The sequence below is a fragment of the Phyllobates terribilis genome, unplaced genomic scaffold (assembly GCF_046119375.1).
Source record: "Phyllobates terribilis strain yellow unplaced genomic scaffold, ASM4611937v1 Scaffold_2__4_contigs__length_985480577, whole genome shotgun sequence".
Lineage (NCBI taxonomy): Eukaryota > Metazoa > Chordata > Amphibia > Anura > Dendrobatidae > Phyllobates > Phyllobates terribilis.
Genome location: NW_027362762.1, coordinates 420,306,856 through 420,324,419, shown reverse-complemented (window position 1 = coordinate 420,324,419; position 17,564 = coordinate 420,306,856).

The window sequence follows — 17,564 nt, the reverse complement described above, 5'->3', positions numbered from 1 at the left end:
CCATAAGTTTGTCCCCTTTTATGCCCATATCAGCCAGAGATGCAGATGTTTTATGTGCAGCATGAGATGGTGCATTATCATGCAGAAAAATGATCTTGCTGTGAAATACACGGTTCTTCTTCTTGAACCATGGCAGGAAGTGCTGTTTGAGAAAATCCACATACATTATGGAGTTCATCTTTAGCGCCTTCAGGGATCCTAAAGGGGCCGACAATCTCTCTCCCCATGATTCCAGCCCAAAACATTACTCTACCTCCTCCTTGTTGGCGCTGTAGCCGTGTTTGCGTGGGGTGTCCATCAACCAGCCATCCTCCACTCCATCCATCTGGACCATCGAGCGCTGCACGGCACTCATCCGTGAACAAAACAGTTTTGAAATCAGTCTTCATGTAATGTTTGGCCCACTGGAGCCGTTTCTGCTTGTGTGAAGTGGATAGAGGAGGTCGACAGGATGGCGTATGCACAGCTGCAAACCTCTGAAGGACCCTGCATCTTGTTGTTCGGAGGACGTTGGAGGCACAAGCAGCTTCAAAAACTTGTCTGCTGCTATGACAAGGCTTTTTTGCCGCTGCTCTTTCAACCTGACGTAATTGCCTGTAGGAAAGAGTCCTCAATTTGCCCTTATCAGCACGCACACGTGTGTACTGTGAATCAGCTACATACTTCTTGATTGCCAAGACACTTCATCCTGATCATCGCACAATGTTGATTGTAGTCATGCCTTGACCTAAACACTCCACAATTTGTTGCTTCTCAGCAGCCGACACATCCTTTTTCTTTCCCATTTTGGCAGAAAATGTAGGCTGCTGAATAATGTGAGAGAGCCTTCTTAAGTAGTCTTGCCTTTCATTGGACACACCTGACAAACTAATTAGCACTGGTGTCTGCAATTGCTTACAGTGATATAAAGAGCCCTGACACACATCACCATCAATGAGTTTAACTGACAAACAAACAAATTCTTCCCTTATCACTCCTAAACACTTTTTGCATAATAATTTGGAACACAGTGTACATGTGCTTTTCCACAAAACACCAGTGGTTCACGTAGTGAATCTTACAGTTCTAACTTGCCAACCGTGGTCTGTATGGAGTTGTTCAATAAAGGGCCCAAAATTAAGATAACATAGATGGGAGAGGTCTCTATGAATAGGAATTCCTAAGTATTTGATACCCTGTGAGGGCCAGGCAAAGGGAAAGTTGGACTGGATGGAATCCTATATGGATTTGGGGAGGGAGACATCGAGGGCCTCAGACTTCGCTGCATTGATTTTAAAATTTGACCATGTAACAAAGTGATCTATTTCAGCCATAACAGCAGGGATGGATATATGTGATTGAGTGATATATACTAGGACATCATCAGCAAATAGAGAGCACTTGTACTCGGTGCCTCCCACCTCAATCCACCTAATATTGGGGTTATGGCTAGTGTTGAGCATTCCGATACTGAAATATCGGGTATCGGCCGATATTCGCGGTATCGGAATTCCGATACTTAATTCCGATACTATTGCAATATCGTATACCGGAATCGGAAGTTCCCATAATGCAATGAGACATTTTCATTTTATTCAGCCAATGAGGATCCTAAGAAGTGTGGGCACATCCTGTTAGGCATGTAGGCATCTTAACTAATGGCATGGCTGTGATTGGCTGCTGAAATGATGTCATGATGCACTATAAAAGCCACCGCCGCCATTTTGAGCTCACTCTGCTGTGAATTCAGTTAGGGATAGGACGCTGTTGTTCTGAGGGACAGTTTTAGCTACCTATTTGCTCTATACTGCTTTACCCAAGCTACTTTCTAAATCACTGTGCCTTGCAGTGCTAGTGCACAGTTCCCTGTGCTGTTCACCGCTATCTGCAAGGTCTGTGTGTGTGAGTGCAGCTCACCCTGTAGTGTGTGCTTCAGCCAAGTCTGGTTGTAGTGCACTCAGTGTGTGTCACTGCCTCATACATTGTCCTTTTTTGCCAATTCATAATTTTTCCTGATATCTCCTATTAGTGTGGTGGTTCCATCTGTATTCAGCTAAATTGGTTCCAAACACACTATATAGGAGTAGATAGAGAAATTTTTTTCCGTCTTGCAGCACTAGTGCACAGTGCTCTGCATCTGTACTGTTCACCGCTGTCTGCAAGGTCTGGTGTGTGAGTGCAGCTCACCCTGTAGTGTGTGCTTCAACCCCGTCTGGTTGTAGTGCACTCAGTGTGTGTCACTGCCTCATACATTGTCCTTTATTGCCAATTCATAATTTTTCCTGATATCTCCTATTAGTGTGGTGGTTCCATCTGTATTCAGCTAAATTGGTTCCAAACACACTATATAGGAGTAGATAGAGAAATTTTTTTCCGTCTTGCAGCACTAGTGCACAGTGCTCTGCATCTGTACTGTTCACCGCTGTCTGCAAGGTCTGGTGTGTGAGTGCAGCTCACCCTGTAGTGTGTGCTTCAACCCCGTCTGGTTGTAGTGCACTCAGTGTGTGTCACTGCCTCATACATTGTCCTTTATTGCCAATTCATAATTTTTCCTGATATCTCCTATTAGTGTGGTGGTTCCATCTGTATTCAGCTAAATTGGTTCCAAACACACTATATAGGAGTAGATAGAGAATTTTTTTTCCGTCTTGCAGCACTAGTGCACAGTGCTCTGCATCTGTACTGTTCACCGCTGTCTGCAAGGTCTGGTGTGTGAGTGCAGCTCACCCTGTAGTGTGTGCTTCAACCCCGTCTGGTTGTAGTGCACTCAGTGTGTGTCACTGCCTCATACATTGTCCTTTATTGCCAATTCATAATTTTTCCTGATATCTCCTATTAGTGTGGTGGTTCCATCCATATTCAGCTAAATTGATTCCAAACACACTATATAGGAGTAGATAGAGGAGCCTTTCTGCAGCATTGGGCCCTGCAGCCCCAGCCAGATTAGTATTAGCCTATTTTTTGCAGCCTCATCTATTGCATTGTAGGTTACCTTCCTACATTGTAATAGCTACAAAAAGTTTGTGATACTATCGTTATTACATCTTTAGGCACATCCAGTGTCTTTTTGTGACAAAAAAAACCTAAATAAAGTTCACCAAACACTCCACTTTACAGTTGTGTAGGCCACATTAGCTCATATTAAAGTCTAGTCCACACTTTATAAAATTAGTGTTTCTTATACCTGTTAGCAGCTGTTCAGGAATAAGCACACTAAGCCCTTAGTACTGTTCTGCCTATCTTTATCAGTCTACCAAGATGAAGAAGGCAGGGAGTAAGGCATGTGGTCGTGGTCGTGGGCGTGGGCGTGGAGTTTCTGCAGGGAGAGGACGTGAGGATTCTGTGCCTGCAGGGAGAGGACGTGGGGATTCTGTGCCTGCTGCGGGCACCAGTGACTCAGCATCCCCCAGTTTTACCAGGGAACAGTCCTTTATGCGCAGCTTTGTAGGAGCTAGCCGTACCCCACTGCTGCGCGAGGACCAAATTGAAGCCGTTGTCGGATGGATGGCAGCTAACGCATCGACTTCAATTAGTTCCAGATCCTCTCAGGTCCTGAGCACTGAAGAGCACCCATCTGTCTCTTCACCACCTGCCAAATTGCCCAGGCAGTCAGAGAGCCCTGGACAGGAGCCATCTCTACTTCTGTTCTCTGAATCTCTTGGCTTGGAAAGAGGGGGCCAGCCAAGCAGAATTCGAGAATTTGAAGAAGAGGTAGTATGCAGTGATGCGCAACCGTTTTGTCTCTCTGAATCTGAAGAGGCGGGTGGGCCAGTGCCTATGGTCAGCAGCACACCTCAGTACGCATCTGATGATGAGACTCAGGTGCCACTTTCTGGTGCGTACTGTGCTGTCGAGACTACCCAGGAGAAGCAGTTGTTTGAAGAGGGTGGTGTAGATGATGAGGTCCTTGACCCATCATGGCGTGAGGGACAGGAAGGTGGTGGGAGCAGCTCTGAGGAAGAGATTCCCCGAACGGCCCAAAAAGGAGGGAGAGGGAGGGGGCAGACTTGGTTGCCTGTAGCCTCCACTTCGGCACCCATTAGGAGCATGGCTCTTCCAAAATCCAAAGCGGGCGCTCCCAAGACTTGCAGTGCCTGGCCTTTTTTTGACACAGTTGCAGATGACATTTGCTTTGTCAAATGCAAGCTGTGTAATCAGAAGGTGAAAAGAGGGAAAAGTGTCAGCAACCTCAATACCACAAATATGTGGAAACATGTGCGGACCAAGCACGTGGTGGAGTTACACAAACACACTGAAGACCTAGGCCAACCTACAGCGCCACCTACCACCTCTTCAGCTCGTGTTGTAGCCTCTTCCTCCAGCTCACACACAGCTGGTTCGGCTTCCTCACAGGATCGCCATGGAAGAATCTCTGGCACTGTTGTACAGAGACACAGTGTAATTCCACCCACAGCACCACTTTCCCAGTCATCCTCACACTCCCAGGCCAGTCTACAGCCATCGTTAGCACAGGCATGGGAGAAAAGGCGCCCATACTCGGCAAACCACCCCCGAGCACAGGCTCTGAATGCTGGCATTGCTAAACTACTGGCCCTTGAAATGCTATCATTCAGGCTGGTGGAGACTGACACATTCCGTAACTTTATGGCATTGGCAGTCCCACAATACAACGTGCCCAGCCGCTTTTATTTCAGCAGGCAAGCCGTCCCTGCCCTGCAACATCATGTGGAGGGAAAAATTAAACATGCGCTACAAAACGCCGTCAGTAGCAAGGTCCACCTGACCACTGATGCGTGGACCAGTAAGCATGGACAGGGACGATACCTTTCCCTCACTGCCCATTGGGTAAATGTTGTGGAGCCGGGTACAGATCTTGAGAGTGGCGCTGTACGTGTTCTGCCAACTCCAAGGATTGCAGGAATCCAGTCTGTACACATTGACTCCTCCTCATACTCCAGTTCCTCTGAATCAGCGCTGCAGGAGCCGTCACGGTCTACCTCCACATCGACCCGTGAACGGTTACCTGTTATGATGACCGATATGAGCACAGCCGTGGCCAAACGTCAACAGGCCGTATTAAAATTAATTTCTTTGGGGAATCGAAGCCACACAGCGCAGGAGCTCTGGAATGCCATCAAGCAGCAGAGTGACGTGTGGTTTGTGCCAGCGAATCTCCAGCCAGGCATGGTAGTGTGTGACAATGGCCGAAATCTGGTGGCAGCTCTGGGCCTAGGCAACCTCACTCACATCCCATGTCTGGCACATGTGCTCAACTTGGTCGTGCAGAGTTTTTTGAGGGACTATCCGGATCTTGATGCACTGCTTCACAAGGTCCGCATAGAGTGCGCTCACTTGCGGCGTTCCAGCAATGCAAGATCACGCATTGCAGCTCTGCAGCGCCGATTATGTCTTCCGGAACATCGCATCATATGTGACCTACCCACCAGGTGGAATTCAACGTTACATATGTTGGAGAGGTTGTGTGAGCAGCAGGCAGCAGTAATGGAGTACCAGCTGCAGCAGGCGCAAACAAGTCGCAGTGCGCGCCGTTCACACTTCACCACCACTGAGTGGGCCTCTATGAAGGACATTTGCCACGTTTTGCGTGCCTTCGATTATTCCACGCGGATGGCGAGTGCAGATGATGCACTAGTCAGCATGACTATCCCCCTTATCTGCCTGCTTGAAAAAACACTGCAAGCACTAAGAGACGAGGTTTTGGAAGAGGTGGAGGATGAGGAGTCACAAATGCCATCTGCTTCTCTACAGTCTGCGCAACGTGGTTCCTCACAAAGGCCTAGGCAGGGGACACTTTGTGAGGAGGATGAGGAGGAGTCAATGGATGAGGAAGACATCTGTCCAGAGGAGGGAGGTACACAATGCTCTAGTAGTCAGTATCTAGAGCGAGGGTGGGGTGATGCAGAGCAGGCAGAGATCACGCCTCAAGCAGGGGACAGCGTTTCTTGGCCAGTTGGCAGTCTGCAGCACATGGTTGATTTCATGCTGCAGTGCCTCAGAAACGACCGCCGCATCGCCCACATTCTCAACACGGCTGATTATTGGGTGTCCACCCTCCTAGATCCTCGCTACCGGGACAACTTACAAAGCCTCATAACACCATTGAACCGGGAGCGTAAAATGCGGGAGTACCAAGACGCACTGGTGCATTCCATCATGTTCTCCATTCCAACCGAGAGCAGTGCTGCTAGTGCTTTACAAAGCAGCTCAGTGCGTCGAGGCAGTGGAGGAAGCTCTGCACAAAGAGGGAGCAGAAGCAGCGCCTCAGCACAAGGCAAGACCAGTATGGCCGAAATGTGGCAAAGTTTTGTGTCCCCGCCGCCACAAATGTCTACACCATCACAGACAGCTCCAGTCAGCAGGAGGCAACGTTTCCGTCAGATGGTGACAGACTACATGTCTTGCCCTCTTAGTGTACTCCCAGACGGCTCTTCTCCCTTCAAGTTTTGGGTCTGTAAGCTGGATACATGGCCAGAGCTTAGTCAGTATGCACTGGAGGTGCTAGCTTGCCCTGCTGCTAGTGTATTATCGGAACGCGTCTTTAGTGCCGCAGGTGGTGTACTAACAGACCGTCGCATGCGACTATCCTCCGATAACGTTGACCGGCTTACTTTTCTCAAAATGAACAAGGCCTGGATCTCTCATGAATTTGCCAGTCCTCTTCCAGAATAAATAATTGGTTGGCAACAGTATCCAGGTCTCCTGTTCTGTTCATGTTTCTACCACCTGAACTGTAATCCCTGAGCTCCAACACCGCCAGTTGGCGCTCGGAAGTGCCGTCTGCACAGTCAACACTTGCTGCCGTGTTATTGGGGTTCAGTAACGTCAGCTGTTCTCCTGCTGTGCGGACGGCAATTTCTCCTGATTTGTCCACATCCACTGTACTACACATTTTAAAGTTGCTCCAATTACTCCTCTGGCTCCTCTGTTTTCATTCTTATCCCTGGGCTCCAGCACCGCCAGTTGGCGCTCGGAAGTGCTGTCTGCACAGTCAACACTTGCTACCATGTTATTGGGGTTCAGTAACGTCAGCTGTTCCCCTGCTGTGCGGACGGCAATTTCTCCTGCTCTGTCCACATTCTCACTACTACAGATTTTAAAGTTGCTCCAATTACACCTCTGGCTCCTCTGTTTTCATTCTTATCCCTGGGCTCCAGCACCGCCAGTTGGCGCTCGGAAGTGCCGTCTGCACAGTCAACACTTGCTGCGGTGTTATTGGGGTTCGGTAACGTCAGCTGTTCCCCTGCTGTGTTCACGGCAATTTCTCCTGCTCTGTCCATATTCACTGTGCTACTTATTTAAAACTTGCTCCAATTACACCTCTGGCTCCTCCGTTTTTAGTATTTACCCTGGGCTCCAACACCGCCAGTTGGCGCTCGGAAGTGCTGTCTGCACAGTCAACACTTGCTGCCGTGTTATTGGGGTTCAGTAACGTCAGCTGTTCTCCTGCTGTGCGGACGGCAATTTCTCCTGCTTTGTCCACATCCACTGTACTACACATTTTAAAGTTGCTCGAATTACACCTCTGGCTCCTCTGTTTTCATTCTTATCCCTGGGCTCCAGCACCGCCAGTTGGCGCTCGGAAGTGCCGTCTGCACAGTCAACACTTGCTGCCGTGTTATTGGGGTTCAGTAACGTCAGCTGTTCTCCTGCTGTGCGGACGGCAATTTCTCCTGCTTTGTCCACATCCACTGTACTACACATTTTAAAGTTGCTCGAATTACACCTCTGGCTCCTCTGTTTTCATTCTTATCCCTGGGCTCCAGCACCGCCAGTTGGCGCTCGGAAGTGCCGTCTGCACAGTCAACACTTGCTACCATGTTATTGGGGTTCAGTAACGTCAGCTGTTCCCCTGCTGTGTTCACGGCAATTTCTCCTGCTCTGTCCATATTCACTGTGCTACTTATTTAAAACTTGCTCCAATTACACCTCTGGCTCCTCCGTTTTTAGTATTTACCCTGGGCTCCAACACCGCCAATTGGCGCTCGGAAGTGCTGTCTGCACAGTCAACACTTGCTGCCGTGTTATTGGGGTTCAGTAACGTCAGCTGTTCTCCTGCTGTGCGGACGGCAATTTCTCCTGCTTTGTCCACATCCACTGTACTACACATTTTAAAGTTGCTCGAATTACACCTCTGGCTCCTCTGTTTTCATTCTTATCCCTGGGCTCCAGCACCGCCAGTTGGCGCTCGGAAGTGCCGTCTGCACAGTCAACACTTGCTGCGGTGTTATTGGGGTTCGGTAACGTCAGCTGTTCCCCTGCTGTGTTCACGGCAATTTCTCCTGCTCTGTCCATATTCACTGTGCTACTTATTTAAAACTTGCTCCAATTACACCTCTGGCTCCTCCGTTTTTAGTATTTACCCTGGGCTCCAATACCGCTAGTTGCTGCTCAGAAGTGCCGTCTGCACAGTCAACGCTTGCTCCAGTGTTATTGGGATTCAGTAACGTCAGCTGATCCCCAGCTGTGTGTCCGGCAAATTCTCCTGCTTTGTCCACATCCACTGTAGTACGGATTTAAAACCTCCTCCAAATACACCTCTGGCTCTTCTGTTTTTAGTATTTACCCTGGGCTCCAGCACCGCCAGCTGGTTCTCGGCAGTTCCATTGGCTCTTGTACCTTCTGCTACCCATCCGGGTTCCAGTACCGTCAGCTGGTTCTCGGCAGTGTCTTTGGCACGGGTACTCCCTCCTGCCCAGCCTGGTTCCAGCACGCCAGCTGTTTCCGGGTAGTGTCAACGTCACTTTGCCTCCAATGCGTTGTCCTGTCGTGTTGCGGTCGGGTTAGCCGACTCTATGGTGCCTGCAGTTTAGGTGACTCCTATGTGGGCTGCGGGATCTGGCAATGAAGGCTGGTTCCATAGTGCCAATAGGACAAGCACCCTCTGTAGGACTGTGGGTTTTGGTAACTGCGGCCAGCTCGCGGCCTTGAACTTTTTTTTTACATGGGTACCTTCTGCTACCCATCCGGGTTCCAGTACCGTCAGCTGGTTCTCGGCAGTGCCTTTGGATTAGGTGCCTCCTTCTCGGTATCCAAGTTCCACCAACGTCTGCTGGTCCTTGGTAGTGCTTTCTGGCACAGGTACCTCCTGCTTAGTAACCGAGTTCCAGTAACATCAGCTGGTCCTCGGTAGTTCCATTGGCTCTTGTACCTTCTGCTACCCATCCGGGTTCCAGTACCGTCAGCTGGTCCTCGGTAGTTCCTCAGCTTTCTTGTACCTTCTGCTACATTTCCAAGTTCAAGCTTTTTGAAATGGTTCTTGGTAATCACTCTGGATCTCCCTGACGAGGACCCTGAAGATGAGGACCCTGAAGACCAACCCTAAGAAGACGAGGACCCCGAAGACAATGACCCTGAAGACGAGGACCCTGAAGACCACCCCGAAGAAGACGAGGACCCTGAAGACCACCCCGAAGAAGACGAGGACCCTGAAGACCACCCCGAAGAAGACGAGGACCCCGAAGACGAGGACCCAGAAGACCAACCCGAAGAAGACGAGGACCCCGAAGACGAGGACCCCCGAAGACGACGACCCTGAAGACCACCCCGAAGAAGACCAAGAAGATGACCCTGAAGAAGTTGACCAAGAAGACAAAGAAGAGAAGACAAGCACCAAGATACAGAAAAACAAGAGACAGAAAACCAAGAAGCAGAAATACAAGAAGCTGCAGAACAAAAAGCGGAAGAACATTAAGCATAAGACTAAAAATCAGAGCAAAAGATAATATCTAAATTATAAGCAGAAGATGACTAAGCAGTGTATGGGGGTGAGTCCGTTCCTCCTCGTGGTGCCCCTGGAAAAGACCTGCTGCTGCAGGCCAAACTGAACGCGGACAAATCCTGTTGTAAATCTTTTGTGACGGGCAGAACGAAAGGTGTAATGTCCAACCTTTTATAGATAACAACTACAGGAATGCCTGTCACAAATAAGAATATGATGAAGAAGAAGAATATGAAGAAGATGAAGAAGTAGAATATGAAGAATGTAAAAAAAAGAATAATACGAAGAAGGTGAAGAAGAAGAAGGTGAAGAAGAAGTGGATGAAAAAGATGCTGAGGATGATGAAGGAGAAAGTGTGGGAGAAGTAAAAAAGAAGGTGAAGAGCATGGAAGTAGTGAAACATAAATATCTGACAAAATATAAAAATACTTAACATAGTTAATATTTCCGTAACTCAGAACATAATAAAAAAATATTAATTCCTGCTATTCCATTTGACTGGGCTAAACCTCTATGCCTTTATTGTCTCCCCCACCTCCCCCAATACATTCTACATTATTCTTAGTTGTTTTCCTTCATGTAGAAATAACCTACAAGGAAAGAAAGGGTTTATTTTAATTCCGATATTTATGTCCCATTGACTTGCATTGGTTTCCGGTATCGGAATCGGCGATATCCGATACTTTTTCGGTATCGGTCCGATCCAATCCGATCCGATATTTCCCGATATCGGAAGGTATCGCTCAACACTAGTTATGGCGAATTGATGAGAGCAGGTGCTCCGTCACTAGGATGTATAAGAGAGGGGACAGAGAACATCCCTGCCTTGTCCCATTGGTGATTGTGAAAGGTGATGAAAATGTTCTGACGCGCCCCCTGGGCCTTGGGACACCCGGAGCCGGACCCTTTTTGGTGGATGCTGGTGGTTGTAGTCTTCGTGGCGGCGATCCGGTTCCGTGGCTCAGGGCGGTCAAACCAGTGGCGGAACTATTTATGTGGTTTTGATGTTTAAATGTCCGACTACGCCACCCGTGGATTGCGGTCAGAGTGAACCGCCGCTACAGGGCAGACCGCTAAGGCTGGTGTTGTGGGTGCAGCAGAGCGTAGCATAACTCCCCACAGGAGGAGTATAGCCTCAGGGCAGTGTATGCGGAGGATGGGGGTGATGGTGCAGGGCAGCAGCAGTAATGACACGGAGTCAGTGATGCAGTTCAGGTCCTTTACTCACAGTTCTTATTATCCAGACCACGTCTGCAGGTAACGGCTGCCCACGTCGTACTGTGCTCACCAGGTGAGGGGCTCAGACAACTCCCAGATAACTTTGGAGCGCTTCACAGGACCCCCTTTGTGTGTCCTTTGTCTGGCCTTTCTTACCAACACTTCTGTCCGGCTGCCTCGGGCCTCCTCTTGGTAAACTTGGCGCCAGTTTCCCTGACCCTATGTGGTGCCTTCCTAGCGGGTGGAGCAAGGGGCTGCGCCACATAAAATGTCAGAGCCTCCGGTTTCTAGCTGAGTGTCGTTTCCTGCCTCCACTAGTTCGGGGACCGGTCTCCCCCTTTGGCCTGACCCCTCCACGCAGGTGGATTCGGGCGTGCGGTGGCGACTCGCCCGTCCGCACCCCTGGGATCCCTTCATTCCTCGTTCCTGGAGCCTTCTCCGCTCCTCTTCCTTCCTTCTCCCTCTTGCAGGCCTGGGCCTCTGTTACTAGGCCCGCCTCCGGAGCAGAGCTCATGCAGAGCCCCTGCTCCCTGCCACTTCTGCTCAGACTTCTCTGCACTGAACTAAGATGGTGCCCACCTTTTATACTCCCTTCTCAATGCACCCAGGAACTGCTTCCTCCCTGCTCCTGCACTGCAGGGTTCCCCTTCCTCAGTGTTCCCTCCCCCCACTCCAGCCAGGGACAGGGACTGTCGTGCCCATCTCAGGGGCATATTGGTCGCCCTGCCCCACGGCAATGTGGTGTAATGCATGCAGGTGTCGGGTCCTGATCCACACTCCATCCTTATCTGAGAGTGAGATATCACACCTCTGGGTGAGGTGCAATACGTCTGTAGCAACCGAGCCCTCGGTGCTACAGTTCCATTTATCTTCAGCCTAGGTGACGTATTGTGATACAGGGCCGTGATTTTGGCTATAAAAGGGTCCCCTAGACCCCTACCCCAAGCTTTTTAAGAGAATCATATATGGCGTGCCAGGAGACTCTATGGAATGCTTTCTCAGCATCCAACGAGAGTATCTACTTACAAATTTTTAACTGCATCTAGCCCAGGAAATACTTTGTGCCTAGTAGCAGTGTCTGCTAGTCAGCGGATTATCCCGGCTGTTAAGCAAGCTACACCACCTGTAGTTTGGACACTTAATTTTTTCAAAGGAAATGCTCCGGGACCACGGGATACTTAGTGAAGAGCATCAGGAGGCACCCCAAGGCATAGGGGCTGGGACTGGCACTAGGATGCCTTGCGGTGGACAGCCGAGCTCGATCCTTATAAAAGCTTTTTAACTGCAGCAGCTTTAGTGGACGCTACTGGAGCTGGAATTACGCGGCTGCTGGCATGAGACTTGCCCTCCAATAGATCCTTGTAAATGGATTTAAAGTGTATTCATTCAAATTAGAGGGACAATTTAAATTAAAAAGCTTAGAGCTGCCTCCACCACAGGGGGGCTCTCTCGACCCACCAGCGGACAGGCACCAGTATTGGGAGAGGGGGGCTGGCCGTCAGGGTTCACCGCGGCTCTGGCACAAACCCGGCGACACGGAGGTGGCACGGGCAGGAGCGGACTGGCCGTCTCGGCTTCTCACTTTTTGGATGTTAGAAGGGCATGACATGCCTATATCTGTGTCTCCCCCTCCTTTTACTCCTCCACCTCTTTTCTTTTCGCATGACTATATGTACTTGTCACTTTTCCATGTGTTAGTTGTGTCTTCTGAGCAGTTTGTCAGCTTTTGGACACCTTTGAAGGTGTTTTCTATGTGTTTCTATGTGTTTTTGTTTGCCTGCCATTGGTTTTAACGGTGTTCGAAGGTGTTCGACGAACAGTTCGACGAACAGTTCGGCGAACACACGGGTGTTCGACGAACCGAACCGAACTCGAACACTACGGGGGTGGCTCAACACTAGACATAAGGTCTCAAAAATCCTCTGTGTTCACCAGGCGGAAAGGCAGCATTTCTGTAGCCAAGAGCTTGCAGATGGTGAAATTCAACCTCTTAGCTTTCTCATGGCTAGGAGGAAATGGTCTTTTACTTGTCCACATCTGAGGGACTGAGGGCTGGCTGTTGTGCTTAGACGGGGTTGATAAGGGTGTCCCGGGCAAACTGCCGGTCTGTGAGGAAGATGCAGGCGGACATGTTAGGTTGCCTTGATCCAAAGGTGGTGCTATCGATGTCGGACAGCGCTCAACACCTTCAAAGAAAATGATGACCTGCCAATCACGCTGGCTGTTGCGGGTAAAGAGGTGGCAGCTCTGCGTCCCAAAACAGGTGTGACTGCTGTCCCCCCAGTCACAGAGGATGAAGAGGCCACGGATGCACAAGATGTGGCAGACGGTGGTTGGCCCGGCCGGCTAGGCCGCATTGTAGCACAGTGAGCTTCCCACTGCAACTTATGCTTCATGTCCATGTGCCGGTTCATGCATGAAGTACTCAAACTATGTATTTTTTGGCCTCTACTTAGCTTTTGCTGACAAATGTTACAGATAACATGAGTTGGGTCATCTTTATTGATCTGAAAAAATGCCCAGGCTATGCAAGGCTTAGCACCCATGCGACCTGAAGAGCAACCACGACTTGTGGTGAGAGGCAGAGTTGTGTTTGAGGATGCAGTTGTTGACGTGCTTCCAGTACTACATCTCTGTCCAGGAAGGCGCAACCTGACCTCGTCGTCACTAGCATTCTCCTCCACCTCCTCTGCTGACCTCATCTCTTGGCTGACTGTGGGTTGACAGTAAGTGGGATCTCCAATCTCATCATCATCACCCTGTGTGTTATCACACCCGTCGTCCTCAGAGCCAACCTGTTCCTGCCCAGACAAAAAATTAAAGTTGTCGCTCTTATCAGGTATTTGAGTCTCATCATCGTCTTCCTCATTGTCTCCACCAACAGGAGTTACAGTTTGGGAATGAGGGTCTACATTATGGTCAGAACCTTCTGCGTCTGGTCCTGGATCCGACTCATAAAGATTCTGGGCATCAGTGCAGATCATTTCCTCGTCTGGATTCACAGAAGCGCTGGAGTCGACCTCTGATTCCCAGGCTATAGTATGAGTAGACAGCTGTGCAGACTCAACGATCTGTGTTACCCCATACTCAGACAGGCAGCTGGAGACTTGGGAGCTGTGAGGAAGCAAGTGCCATTGGGGTGACACCTCTGAGGACTGGAATATTTGTGATGTTGAAGATGAGGTGGAGGAGTGCCCACTTGAAGGAGCACTTGATATCTGTTGAAGCACCTGCTGTTTTTGTGCCTCATCTGGAATTTGTAGTGATGGGCGTGTCCGTAAGAAAGGGATTGTATCACATTGTCCACGAAAAGAAGTAGACATCTTAGTTTGGCTGGAAGATGGTCTTTCTTCTGCAGATGTTACCCCCCCTCCCACCGCGGGGGGGCTCGACCCACCAGCAGACAGGCACCAGTATTGGGAGGGGGGGGCTGGCCGTCAGGGTCCACTGCGGCTCTGGCACAAACCCGGCGACACGGAGGTCGCACGGGCAGGAACGGACTAGCCGTGTCGGCTTCGCACTCCAGCATAGTCCCTCTGCACGCTCGCGCCCGTAACCTCAAAGGGATGCGCAAGCGGCTTTTCTTCCCAGGGCTGTTCCCCGCCCAGCAGGAATGTGGGGGAGCTCAGGTCAGCCTTCCACTGTACTCCCTTACCTCCCTCGCCCTCTTTCCTTCTTCCGTTCTCCATCTAACCCCTCGGCTCTGTGGTGTCCGCTCTCCCTCCAGCTCTCTCCTTCTCACAGGTGGACTACCGAGTGTTTTCACACTGTGGCGAATCTTTTGGGCCCAGGCATAAGAAGTTGTCGAGGTAATGGATAATATGTGCCCCCTTAGAAACGTCCTTTACAACCCATTCGAGGAAGCAACTAAATGCCTCAAATAGTGACCAGGATCTGGACCACCCCATGGGCAAACAGTGATCTATATAGTATGCTCCTTCCCAGAAGCAGCCCAATAGGTGGACACTATTCGGAGGCACAGGTAGTAAGTAACCGGAATGCCGCATCAGTGTCTGTTTTGGCCATTAGGGTGACCCTTCCCAACTTCTTGATCCGCCTGATTGCCTTGTCAAAGGATGTACAGTATATACTACTGTACTTGGTTCCGCGTCGATGTTGTCGTTTACGGACCTGCCCCTTGGATATGACAAATGGTGGATTAGTCCGAATGTACTGGGTTCCATTTTTGGCACAACTCACAACGGGGATACCACTACGTCTTGTAAGGAAAGTGTTCTGAATGGAACCGCCATTCTACCTAAAGATATATTTTTTTTTAATTTTCTTGCCACGACGTCTGGGTGTTGGTAGGCTGATTTTAGATTTTTACTCCAGCCTTTCTTGATTTTAGAAGGGCATGACATGCCTATATCTGTGTCTCCCCCTCCTTTTACTCCTCCACCTCTTTTCTTTTCGCATGACTATATGTACTTGTCACTTTTCCATGTGTTAGTTGTGTCTTCTGAGCAGTTTTTCAGCTTTTGGACACCTTTGAAGTGTTTTCTATGTGTTTCTATGTGTTTTTGTTTGCCTGCCATTGGTTTTAACGGTGTTCGAAGGTGTTCGACGAACAGTTCGACGAACAGTTCGGCGAACATACGGGTGTTCGACGAACCGAACTTGAACACTACGGGGGTGGCTCAACACTAATTGTGAGCACAAATCGGACAGGCAGCCACGTAGGCATGGATCTCCCTCCTCATGGATGGCGACCAGAAGTGGCAAGAAATCAATTGTAGCGTCTTCCTTCGTCCCGCGTGACCAGCCACCTTGGATGAGTGGCCCCACGACAAAACTTGCTCCCTCTCGGATTCGGCCACAAGGGTTTTTCCTGAGGTAACTTGTGACAGGCTGACTGGAGCGACAATAACCATCTTGGACGGTTCGATGATAACTTGAGGATCCTCTTCTTGGTCCCTGGTCAAAAATGAGCGAGAAAGGGCATCAACTCTGATATTCTTGTCACCGGTCCAGAAATGTAACAAAAAGTTAATGCCGGCAAAAAACAAAGACCACCTGGCCTGGCGGGGATTAAGCCTCTGGGTGGACTGAAGATACGCCAAATTCTTATGGTCCGTGTAGATGACCACTGGATAGACCGCACCCTCCCATTGGTATCATCACTCTTCCAAAGCCATCTTAATGGTAAGTAAATCCGGGTCACCGGTGGAGTAGTTACGCTCTGGAGCGGAGAAGGCCTTAGGAAAGAAACCGCAGGACACTCGGCGACCCGAGGAAGACTTTTGAGTGAGTACAGCCCCAGCCCCTAACGAGGATGCGTCCACCTCTAGGAAGAACTGTTTGTTCAAATCCGAACGATGAAGAATGGAAGTAGTGGAGAAGGACCGTTTTAGAGAGCGGAAGGCCTCCTCAGCCTCAGAGGACCAGTTCTTAGGTTCGGCTTCTTTTCAGGTCGTTGCAGAGATGGGAGCGGTAAGAGTGGAGAAGTGAGGAATGAATTGTCAATAATAGTTAGCAAAGCCAAGAAATCTCTGAATTGCTCTGACTCCAACGGGCAGCGGCCATTTAAGGATGGAAGAGACTTTCTCAGGATCCATCCTGAGTCCGGTATCAGAGATAACGTAACCCATTAAGGGAAAGGCGGACTGTTCAAAAACACATTTCTCATACTTGGCTTTGAGTCGATTCTCCCTAAGATGCTGAAGAACTTGATGAATTGCTCGTCTGTCTGAGGCCACATCCGGGAAAAATACCAAAATATTGTCCAGATACACAACAATGCAGGAATAAAGCAGGTCTCGGAAGATGTCATTGACGAACTCTTGAAAAACTGCGGGTGCATTACTGAGACCGAAGGGCATCACTCTGTATTCATAATGCCCATCCCTGGTGTTGAAGTCCGTCTTCCACTCGTCTCCCCGGCGAATGACGATTAGATTGTAGCCACCTCTTAAATCTAATTTGGTGAAGATAATGGCACCCCTTAACCGATCAAACAACTCGGATTAGTGGGATAGGGTATTTATTCTTCACCGTGATCTGGTTGAGACCCCGATAGTCTATACAGGGTCAGAGCGATCCGTCTTTCTTCTTGACGAAGAAAAACCTGGTCCTGGCGGGAGAGGAGGACTTCTGAATGAACCTCCTGGCCAAATTCTCCTGAATGTATTCCTCCATAGCTTGAGTTTCAGCTGGGGACAGAGGATAAATTCAACTTCTAGGGGGTGTAGATCCGAGAATCAGGTCAATAGGGCAATCATACGGCCTGTGAGGCGGCAAAATCTCTGCTTCCTTTTTGTCTAATACATCTGCAAAGGACCAATAGGCGGACGGCAAACCGAGCAGCGATGCTGGAGAAGACGGAGCCTTAGTCGGACGTGCAGGAGCCAGACAATTCTGATGACAGGAATGTCCCCAGCGGAGAACCTATCCAGTCCTCCAATTCAACACAGGCTCGTGTGGTCGTAGCTATGGTAGGCCAAAGAGAAAGGCATGACACATGTGAGTAAGAACATAGAAGGCTATCTCCTCAGTATGAAGCATCCCAATACAGACCACGAGTGGCTCAGTGATCAGACGAACTGTCTCCCAAAGAGTTCTCCCATCGACAGATGTTATTTCCAGAGGGTTTTGGAGCCGATGGACTGTGATTTGGAAGCGATCCACTACAGTCTGGAGGATAACATTTCCTGTTTCCCCATAATCC